This window comes from Rattus rattus, chromosome 2 (genome assembly GCF_011064425.1).
Source record: "Rattus rattus isolate New Zealand chromosome 2, Rrattus_CSIRO_v1, whole genome shotgun sequence".
NCBI classification, from domain to species: domain Eukaryota; kingdom Metazoa; phylum Chordata; class Mammalia; order Rodentia; family Muridae; genus Rattus; species Rattus rattus.
In genome coordinates, this window is record NC_046155.1 from 214,929,106 (window position 1) to 214,940,593 (window position 11,488).

The 11,488-nt window shown below is 39.5% G+C and overlaps 1 protein-coding gene across 1 annotated transcript in view; it reads left to right on the forward strand.

Moving 5' to 3' along the window:
• Themis (thymocyte selection associated) overlaps positions 1-8,689 on the forward strand; it is a 202,710-nt gene extending 194,021 nt beyond the window's left edge. Inside the window, exon 6 of the mRNA XM_032896390.1 lies at positions 8,406-8,689. The gene's annotated coding sequence lies outside the window, so the exon portion shown is untranslated. The remainder of the gene's footprint in view (positions 1-8,405) is intronic.
• Positions 8,690-11,488: the final 2,799 nt, after the last annotated feature.

Below are 11,488 nucleotides of genomic sequence, written 5' to 3' on the forward strand. Positions count from 1 at the left end.
GAAATCAGGAGGAACAAACAAGACCTTGTCTAAGCTGCTTTTCCCACCCTTTACTTCTTTCCTTGAGACAGGGCCTTGCTATGAGACCCAGGCTGGCTTTGAACTTACGATCCTTTGCCTCACCACTACAAGTCCTAGAACTATTAATATGTATTACCACAGTGACTTTTCCCCCAAATGCTTAGATATTAGTTAATGAATCCCCTCCTCTTTGGTGAAAATAGTAGTTATTGAGCCTTAAAGCCTATCTCAGACTTAAAATTCTAAATTATAAAGTCTCATTAGGACAAAGGTGCTATATTTTTTTTTCCAATCTTGTGTCTCTGGGTACCCAGTTTTGCTCATCAGATACAAAGATGAAACCTTACTGAAGAAAAGATCATTGAGCTAGATAGTGTGGACAATTAGAGGGATTTTGCTAAGTGGCCAAACGGGGACTATGCAATGGCAGCAGAATCAACTACAGTCAGACTCAGAGAAACTAACTCTGGACAGTATTGCCGGGGTCAATTTCTTTCTCTAAGAAGCTGGCGAAAGCGCTTCACTGACCTCTCAGGTGACCTTCTGTAGGCCCTTAATTTACTCTAATAGCTTGGTGATTCTCACATCATCTTTTAGTAACATCATTATTAACTCAGCATGTGTTGTCTATAAATAAGAGTACAGTTCTCTGAAAGTGCCATGCGTGTGTGGTGTGAGGGTAAAGTACCGACCTCTGCAGTCGTAGTGGTGGCTGCTGGATTTAAAATCTCCACTTGCTCATATTGGGCCATGAGCAGTTAGCTAAAGTCTGTATTTGTCACATCGGCTCCAGATGTGTGCTACTAGTCCATAGACAGGCCACTTTGAAGAGTTCACTGGATAAAGCAGGTGAAAGTTAATTTAACACGTAACAAACTCCGATTACGTCAGTGCTATAAGAAGCTATTGACTCTATGAGTTGATGTTGAAGAACACTTCATTTTCTGACAGCACCTCAAAGAAGTCTTGATGTTGTGGGGTACTGAGGCTTAGTCTGCATGTTTTTCCTCTGAGAATTCTGTCCTCTGGAGAGTTCCTGAGGCTAAGAAGCATTGCTATGATGGAGTTAGCTGGACAAGCTGACCCTGATGTTTTTACAAGAGTGTGGTGCTCCACTGTTTAACCAGTTCACGAGCCAATGGGTGTTACATGGAAATGTTTGCATTAAGCAGGGTTTTTTGTTTGTTTGTTTGTTTTACTTTTTGTTTTGGGTTTGTCTGTTTGTTTGTTTACACACTCAGCTCCCTGGACTGATTTGCACATGGCAAGATGACTGGGAAGTGCTCTCAGGGAAAATACTAAAAATGAAGTAACAGAAACAGACATGGGCAGAGGAAGAAGAGAAGTCCTGATATAATCACAACAAAGACTTCAGGGCAAGCCTCAGGGAGTTCTGGGATGGGCACGGCTCTTTAAAGGTGCCCTGAGTGGGAGCCTCCTCAGCATCCTGTATCAGTTGATCATCGGATGTAGTTGTCCCTGCCAGGGGCTGTGACGGTGCATCAGGAGGTTTCATTTAGCCCAGGGCAAAGTCGTTCAGGATAATAGAATTAAATTTACTTGGGAGGTAGAACCTGTTATTATGTGGGTTACTCATTAATTGCTGGGATTGCTTCTCATGAATTCTCTAGATGCACAGGGATCTGTTTCCCTCTTTCCGCCTTATGTGCTCCTCCAGAAGCTGCAATCTTTGTCAGAATACATAGATGTTCTCTATTAAATACACTTTATACTTTCTTGGCTCATAGTCCCTAATGCAATTTCTTCCTTTTTAACTCCTCAGCCAAGCCCCTTGAATTATCCTTAATCTTTAAATGAGAGCCTCCATCCCTTGTCCTTCATAAACGACGCTAGTGAACCAGCGAGAGGAGCAGAAACCAGAAACAAAACAGTGTGCCTTAGTCTCATCGCTGCCCCAAACCTAAAAGCATAGCTTTTACCCAAGCTGTTTCATGTCTCTATTTTGTTTCATCATCCTAGAAGGCAGTCTTCATGCCTGTCAGCTTTGAGTGATTTTGATGCGATACCCTCTACTGAGAACATTGAAGTGGTTGGCCCCCAAAAGTCCCACAACTGAGTAAAACTCATGTGGGTTATTCCGTACATCTAATTCTCACTTCTGCTGGGAGACTGAACAGCGGAAAATAAAGATGCCCTGTGGGAAAATTCTCCTCCGAGGCCGAGGTAGAACCCAGGGACTAAAGACTGGACAAGAAGGGATCTAAGGAGGTCTTCGTATAGACATCGGTTTGACCTAATCCTGTAACCTAAATCATGTTTCCGTTGTATGATGGGAAATAGAACGTAAGTGGATTCCTACTAAGGAATATTAAGGACTTGGTAAAGTAGGAGTTCTACATTTCAGGCCTTGTCATGGCCTTGTATGGCCTAGTCATACCATGTCTGGAGCTATTTACTTCAGCTATTTCAGTAATGCAACACATTTTTGTTTGTTTCTCAATTTTAATGAAGGGCCAGCTCTATGTTTTAGGTGCTGCTTAACAATGTTCTAAGCTCAGTAATGGCATTTAATCGCCCAAACTAGAAAACCTATCATTTACAATGTTAGATAATTTAAAACTGAGATCAACATCTGGCTCCTAATATGACAGGATTATATACTAAAAGACAATTCTATTTTTACTTGCTTAACTAAAATCTTGTATACATCATCACAGGTATATTGTGGCATTTCCAAACATGCACACATGCACTGATCAAACCAACATAGCTACTTTCCCTACTTTATCCTTTTTTAATGCTTCAAGGTCTTCATTATTGTCTACATAAACTTTTATAACAGGTTATTGTTCCATTTGATGTTCAATGTTAATGAAAGTCATTGCCAGAATACAAAATCACAAAATTGTTAACCCCCCCCCATAGCTCTGAGCAACAACCTCTTACTTTGAAAGTAGTAAGATCATAAAGTACAGTGATGTAAGATTGGTGTTCTTCGTTGGCAAATGTTTGAATTTGGTTGAATGTCTCAGGGTGTGCTAGAGGGACAAGCAGAGACATTTCATCCTCTGACAGATTCTGAAATATCATCTGCCATTAGCACTTGTGTGAGCACTGACAACCTTGCCCCTCTTCTCCCCTAGAGATTAATTTATTTTCTGCAGCTCTAGCTCTTTGCAGAGAGCTCGGCTTGTCAGCCTTCACCAATGGGATTTCTCATCAGCAGACTGGTAATTATAAGAATAGCACTGTGTAGTCATGGAGAGCAAATGATGGCTTTCTAGGCAAGGCAACCCCTTTCTTCTCTTTTCACTTCATTTCTTAGTCCACGTCTGCACAAATCCATGAACTACTAGCAAAATAGTGCTCAGAGTGGTGGGATATCGTGGAAAGTGAGCAGCCTTTGCAACTAGACAGACCCAAGAGTGAATTCCACCTCAAAGAATGTCACATCTTTGTGATATTTTTTGCCTGGAAGCTTTAAGTTTGCATACAAATGCTCACATCACATGAATGTTATTATACACAAAGAAAATCACTTGTGTGAACATTGAAATACATATGCGTGTGTGTGTGCGTGTGTGTGTATGTGTGTGTACATGTGTGTGTGCATGTGTGTGTGAGTGTGCATGTATGTGTGTATGCATATGTGTGTGTATGTGTGTGTGCGCATGTGTGTGCACGTATTTGTGGGCATGTGTGTGTGCATGTGTGCATGTGTGCATGTGCATGTGCGTGTATGTGTGTGTGTTGCTGCTTTGGTGCTATATGGGCAAAGCTGAATAGCTGTGGCAGATTTTTACTATCTGGCACTTTAAAGAAAATGGTCACTAGTATGTGCTCTAGAAAATAACTCCTTGGTTCTTGTCATACCAATGATACACTTAAAGATACTTTTCTTGTGATTCTGACTCAGGAGATGCCTAGGAAGCACATTGGAAGCAGTGATAGAGAAGAAGAAGTGAGAGCAGCCTTGCCTTAGTCTCAAGCATTCATTGTAGCCACTGCATCAGCAAATTCTATTGGTTCTATCTCTACACTCTTGAACATGCCTATTTCTCTTCCGTAACCATTGGTACCACCTTAGTGCAAATATCTGCTACTATCAACCACTGTTTCAGGACTTCTTTCCTCCTGTAACAGACTCTGACTGTATTGTCCAGGGTGCTGATCAATGTGGTAGGAGATGCCTGCGATTCCTGCAGTTCCAGCCCTCAGAAGGCAGAGACAGGGATAGACGACCACACTCATCACAGGGCTCTTGAATAGGCTGATTCATTTTCTTCTACTATTGTTCTATGATGCTCTATAATGTCTATTCTCAATAAAACAGGCAACTGCAAGGTACTAAACCACACATAAATAATGAAAACCCTGCCCAGAAAACCCAACAAAGATGTCCCTCTCCCCAGCACCTCTGTTTAAGATCCATTGAATTCCTATTTCTCACACCCTTCAGAGAATTTCGAGTCATATTATTGGCCTAGAAATTACCATAAAACTTCCTACAGACCGGCCTTCAACTCTTTTGGTGGTCTCTTCCACAACAACCTTACCAGAAATGACAACCTCTTACCTGACACTGCCTCTTGCTTTCAGATTACCCAAGATAGCATATGCTTTCTTTGTAAATTTTGGTTATTAGCCACCTGCACCACAGATGGGCACCATGATTAGAGGGATATTTTTAAAATTCCACCTTGTTCTAATTTTAGATGCTAAGAAACTACTTGGCATGTGCTAAATTCTCAATAAATATTTTCTTAATTAAAAAATGACTTTCAGAATGCTATTCTGTACTGTACACAATGTAGGGCACCTCTCAAACAATTTTCTCTCTAGGTAAAAACATTCTCCAAGAACACAAAGATAAGCCTTAGCTCTGAAAAATAGTTGACTATCAATTAATCACCACAAATGAGAGAGATGTAGCAGTTGTTCATGTGTGTCATTAATACTTGGTCTTAGCCTATAGTTTAATCTCAAAATGTACCAAGAGAGAGAAAGAGAGAGAGAGAGAGAGAGAGAAAGTGAATTATTGGCACACGGTTGAAAGCATGGTTGAAAATCCAGTTGAAAATGTTCAGGAGAGATTCCATGGAAGGCTCAGAAGTGACTGGCCAGGCAGGGACTCTGACCTAAAGTAAGCCTCATTGAGGGTTTCACTCTTCCACCTCAGACTTAGATTAGCAGTTTGTCTCTCAGTTTTCGGGGAAAGCGAAGTGTGTCCAGGCTTGATTTAAATTAATACTTTAGGAGATAATAGTTTTATAAGAAGATGTAAATATTTTGATTTCTACAAAATATGAAAAAATGGAGATTTTCCATCATTTTGATTATATATTATATGATATATATGGTAACTAAAAACTACTATAGATATAATTTTTAGCTGGAATGATAGGTTAATTTTGAAGCTATGTATTTCTTCTAGTAAAGATCACTTGCTTATTTATATTTTTTAGAAGGAAGAATGATTTGTTATAATTTCTGAGGAACTTCCTCTGTATGAATCCAAATTCCTCTGTTAGTTTCATCAGCTAAATGATTGGTTCAGCGGATCCTTAACTCAATGTAAAAAAGAAAAAAAGTCACCCTGTTTTACACCTGTGATATTTCCAAAGGAATGTGTGCTCAATGCCCCAAAGTAAAGGTTTTCATATCAATTTGCATTCTAAATTATGAGTAATTATCAGGAAAATGTTTCCTGTACCTTTTGAGATCTTGAGAGTGTGGTAGGAAGAGAATCTGGTCAATGTGAACTCTGCTCTGTCCCCTAGACTGATCAGCAGAGTGTGGGTGCTAAGGGGCAACACTGAATGAGGTCAGGCTGTCTGAAGTGACCTAGAAAGTCACTTCTAAAATTAACCTGGCTTCCAGCCATTATTTCAGCTTGAGATAATGTAATTATTCTAATATCCTCACCTCCCACTTCTCTGTACTATCTTAAATCAGTTTATTGACAGGGGAGAGTGAGACTAATAACTGTCAAGATGACAGACTGAACTTTCCTACCACAGGCTTATAATCCTTTTATGTGAGGATAGGACGGGGATAGCAAGTAATATTTCTGCTACACTTTATGTTTTACAAAGCACTTGAGATACATTATTTCATTTGATATTTCCTTAACTCGGTGCCTTGGTTATTATCATCAAAACTCACTCACTGATAAGGGAATGGAAGGCAAAGTTTAGTCGACCCGTGCAGCCATCGAGTCATATACTTAAGGCGCAAGGCCTAGGTCTTCTACTCTTTTTATTGTATAATCATTTAATTTTCCTTTTTCCCCGTCCCAACCAAGAAAAGAAACACTACAAAAGAGAAATAATGTTGTCGTCCCTTTTTGCAGATAATGTCTCTAAGGTAGAAAGTGATAGGAAGGGAATTAAATCTGCACATACCACCTAAAATCTTTATTTTAATATTTTGTAATAGGTGGCTATATAAGAAAGACTGGAAAAACCTAAAGACCATTGCTGGGGACTATAGTTAATAAGAAAGGGAAGAAATGAAATCCAAGAGAATGCATGGCCCTGGCACACTCTACATCAGGACACCTACTAGCCAATGCCCCAGATCAAGTCATCACTGAAAGGAGGAAGTTAACATGATGTATAGAAGCACTTTCTAGAACTTTCTAGGTTGAGATCCGCCACTTTCTTTCAATGGAACTGTGAAGTCTGAAGATTTTAGAAAAGTGTACGTTTTCCCTTTATATTTCACTCACATTATAAAAATTGGAAACAACTGACACACCAGTTTAGACTCTTGCTCGTCCCTCATTTAGATTTTGTGATAATCCTGTGTGATTGATATTACTGCATCTTGTTCTTATTGTTTAAGAGAAGGAAATAATTCCATAAGATTAGGTAACGATATCCAAAGGATTTTAAGGTTGGGAGGAAGGAAAGGAGTAGAAGAAGGATGCAAAAGAAAGGGGGAAGTATGAGGGGAGGTTGGAGGGAGGGAGGGAGAGAGAGAGAGAGAGAGAGAGAGAGAGAGAGAGAGAGAGAGAGAGAGAGAGAGAGATCCTTAATTAGGGTAGCATTGCTGTAAAGAGACACTATGACCAAGATAACTCTTACAAAGGACTACTTACTTACTTAGGGCTGTCCTACAGTTTCAGAAGTTCAGCACAGTATCCTCACAGCAGGAAATAGAGCAGAGTCCAGTTAGGCATGGTGCTGAAGGAGCAGAGAACTCTACTTCTTGATCTGCAGGCAGCAGAAGAGGATTGTAACATTGGGCTTGGTCTGAGCTTACATATGAGACCTCGAATCCCTTGCCTGCACACACTCCCTCTAACAAGGCCACACCTCCTACAGTAAGGCCACACCTCCTAATCGTGTCACTTTCAATGGGCCAAGCACCTTCAGACTACCACAGAATAGAAGAAGGGAAGAAAGGAAAGTTGGAAAGACAGAAATAGGAAGAGGAAGGAAGAAAGGAGAAAGAAGAGACATCACAGTATAATGGTTCCCCAGGAGCAAAAGCCTATGATTTCTAGTACCTACAACCTAGGCATAAGCAACAGGGAGAGATACGAAGTTGAGTAATTCTTGAGCCTTTTAGTGCAACACTCAAAACTTTCAGGGGTTTTTTGGTTTTGTTTGTGGTGGTTGTTTTTTTCTTTGTTTTGTAATTTGCTGCCCATCCTATGTTTATAAGGTCACGGTAGGAAGGAATGAATTGCCAGAGAACAGAACTAGAACTATCTCTCTCCCTCTCTCTCTCTCTCTCTCTCTCTCTCTCTCTCCTCTCTCCTCTCTCCTCTCTCTCTCTCTCCTCTCTCTCTCTCTCTCTCTCTCTCTCTCTCTCTCTCTCTCTCTCTCTCTCTCTCTCTCTCTTCTCTCTCTCTCTCTCTCTCTCTCTCTCTCTCTCTCTCTCTCTCTCTCTCTGCTTTTCTTTGGATTTTGGTAGTACGGGTTTGTTTACATATTAACAGAACCATTCTGTAGTATGACTGCTGCTTGAAAGATAGCGTTTGCTTCAGTTTAATTGTATAGGTGCCCCATTACTCCTCTTCAATTCTTAGAACTGGGTTTGTGTCTGGGCTGCAGGTAGCCTAGATCTAGAATCCTTGTCTAGCTGTGTCTAGTTGAGTGAGCCACACCTTTCCTATGGCCTCAATTTTCCCACCTTATATTCTCCTAAAATTGATGTGTTATGATACTGATTGAAATGAATACAAAATCACGTTTTTCAATTGCGAGCACATTATGAATCTAAAGTATTATTTTTCTGTCTCATAAATATGTACTTTGTTCCTGAATAATTTACAGGTTTTCCTCTTTGGTTTGTCTTACTTGGCCCCCATTATTTCTCTAAAGAATATGTGTGCAGGGATACCATAAACAATGTTTGCCAGAAGCCCATGCAACCTCCTGATGGGTTCCTCTTTCTTTTTTCTTCACGTATAGAACTCTTCAAAACTGAAAAACTTCAAACGTAACAAGATGTGACGGAACCCACTTGGGCAGTGAACATAAATGTTGCAGTGGAGAAGGAAGTCTCGCTGAAAAACAATGATTCCCCAATGGACTCTGGAAGAATCTGGATCAGCCACTGCAAAGACAAAAACAAGCTTAAATGTTTTAACACATAAATCTCAAAGAGAGACCCATGATGTGGAATTTAAATTGTCTACTTGGTTTCCTAAAACCCACAAGTATTGTTTTCCTGTTGTTTAAGACATATTTATTTTAATGTGCATCTTTTTATTGAGTAGGATCCTATTTTTAAAAGTCTAAACCCTCGCTAAGTTTTTGCCCTTTTTTTCTAGCAGTTTTCCTTCCCATTTTTTTTCCAGATTCATCACCATTTCTGCTAAGACCCAATAAGGAAAATTAATTGTGTTTGACAGTGACTTTAAATGGCCAAGTTTCTACTCTGATTCCCTGGGAACTGTGAAAATGAGTTTGATTTTGTATTTTCAATGTGTTTTATGAATACACTGTGAGAGTCAACTCTCAACAGCCAGCCCCATTATGAGTCACAGAACCTTCTCTAACCTCCTCTCTCCACTTCTAAAAGGGCGAGTTGCTGACCGAAGAATCACTTTGTATTTTATGTACTGTAATTTTGATCATGCTTCCTTTTTTAATTGGATATTTTTATTTACATTTCAAATGTTATTCCCTCTCCCAATTTCCTGTCATAAAGCCCTTATCCCATCCTCCCTTTCCCTTCTTCTATGAGGGTGTTTCCCCACCCACCCTTTCCCACCTCCCCACCTTCCCACCTCCCCACCCTGACATTCCCCTACACTGGGGATCCAGCTTTGACAGAACCAAGGGCCTCTCTTCCCATTGGTGCCCAACAAGGCTACGTATGCAGCTGGAGCCATGGGTCTGTCCATGTGTACTCTTTGGATGGTGGTTTAGTCCCTGGGTGCTCTGGTTGGCTAATGAATGCTTATTAAAATTGTAGCAAGCCATTTAGTTAACCATAATATTTGATAGGAAGAAAAAGGCAATATAATTGTAATGAGTCTTATAAATATAGTTGACGGGAGCCAAAGAGATTATTAACGAGTGCATAGTAGAATAGTATAGTTATATGCCTATAAAAATTAAAGGCAAACACATTTGTATAAGTTTTCTTATTATATGCTAAATATACAGGAATGATACTACATTGTCTTTCATAACATGAAGAGGTTGAAAATTTTTCTAGTTAGGTTACATAGAGAATAGTGGAAAGCCTTAGATTTTGTTCATAAGTCAGACTTTTTACAAGACTTTACTCTGATCTCATAATTAATTTATGAGTTAGGAGAACTTATTTGATGATTTAATACTAGAGAGTCTCTAAAGATAGCAAACCATGAGGTAATTTTCATCATATAATCACAGGCTGGATATCTTTTATATAATGTTTATATTCTCTGATTTCTTACCTTTTCTTACCTTTTTCTCTTTAATTAATAACTGATTTTGATTTCAATGCTTTAAAAATTGCTTAATGACTTAACCATTATCATATTGTATGTCAATAATAAATTTTAGGACATTTATTGTGTATAATTAATAACATTTTAGGAGATTGTTTGGTTTTAATATGTTTTTCCAGTTTACACACTTTTGAGCAGGAAATTAGAAAGTTGATGTCTCTGTACCTGAGTTTTTGGACACCATAGAGAATCATGACCGAAACAAAGCCCAAGAAAGCTACACTATGTGTAATCTGGAACCAATACAACTTTGTCATTTTTCACCTAACAGTGAGCACTGTGTATTTTTAGTTTGGTGTATGAGCACAGTTGAATTTGGACTTTTTGTAAGTCCACGTCTTTGACTAGAAAATGAGAAAATGAATTCCCTTCCTTTAGTTGTGAATCCTCAAAGACTTCCTACCATAAATCATGTCTAACATTTCTATCTTAATGAAATTTCCTTTGCATAATCTTCTTCTAGTTGTCTTGGTATCAAAAATACAATAAACTTTATGACCTATTCAAGATCTTGAGAAGTTGGAATGAAAATTTCCACTGTTCATATGTATGTGTCTCTGGCCATGGTTAACTATGAAATAACTTACTTTCTATAACAATTTGGCAAAAATATTCTTTTTTTTTTTCCTTCGGAGCTGGGGACCAAACCCAGGGCCTTGCGCTTGCTAGGCAAGCGCTCTACCACTGAGCTAAATCCCCAACCCGGCAAAAATATTCTTTAACTAGAACTGAAACCAGTTTTCAGCATCGAGGAAACTGTTGTATTTTTAAAAGCCAAGAAGAAAAAGAGTGTCCCCTACAGGACTACTCGCTGTGGTTTCAAAATCTTGGGCCCGGTCATAGCAACAGAATTTCATGGTATCGTCATGATGCATCAATAGGTGTCAATGTGACCAGTTAATAATTCTACTAATTAAAATTCCCTAATATCATTGAAGCAGTGTGAGCGATGGTGTATTAGTTAGGGCTACTACTGCTGTGATGAAATGCCACAACAAAATGAAACCTGGAGGAGGAAAGGGCTTATTTCACTCAGAGTTCCATCAAACAGTTTACCATCAAAAACAGTGAGGGCTGAAACCTGGAGGCAGGAGTAAGTACAGAGGCCATGGAGGCTTGCTGCTTACTGGCTTACTCCTCGTGGTTTGCTTAGCCTGCTTTTAAAAATAATCTAGCACCACCCACAATGAGCTGGGATCTTCCTCATGGAGAGTCAGAATAGCAAGAGAGACTCCATCTTGTCCTCAGACTGACGTGGCCTCCACCCTTGTTCTGGAAAAGAGACCACAAAGTGTTCTCAGCAGTTGAAAATAAACATAACAGCGGTGGCCAGCTCATAGTAACAGGATGAGTTGAGAAAAGCTGAGTCATTCCCTGGTTAAGATGGCCCTTTTAGATGTGTGGTCTCTCCTTGTGGTTTGAGCAGATGCTATGCAGCAATCAGTTTAAAGGCCAACATTCCTTTACACATTTGCCCAATCATGTAGTTCCAAGGCTTGAAAGACCCTGCTTACAATTTTTTCTCTATATAAACCCTAAGCCCCTAGACCT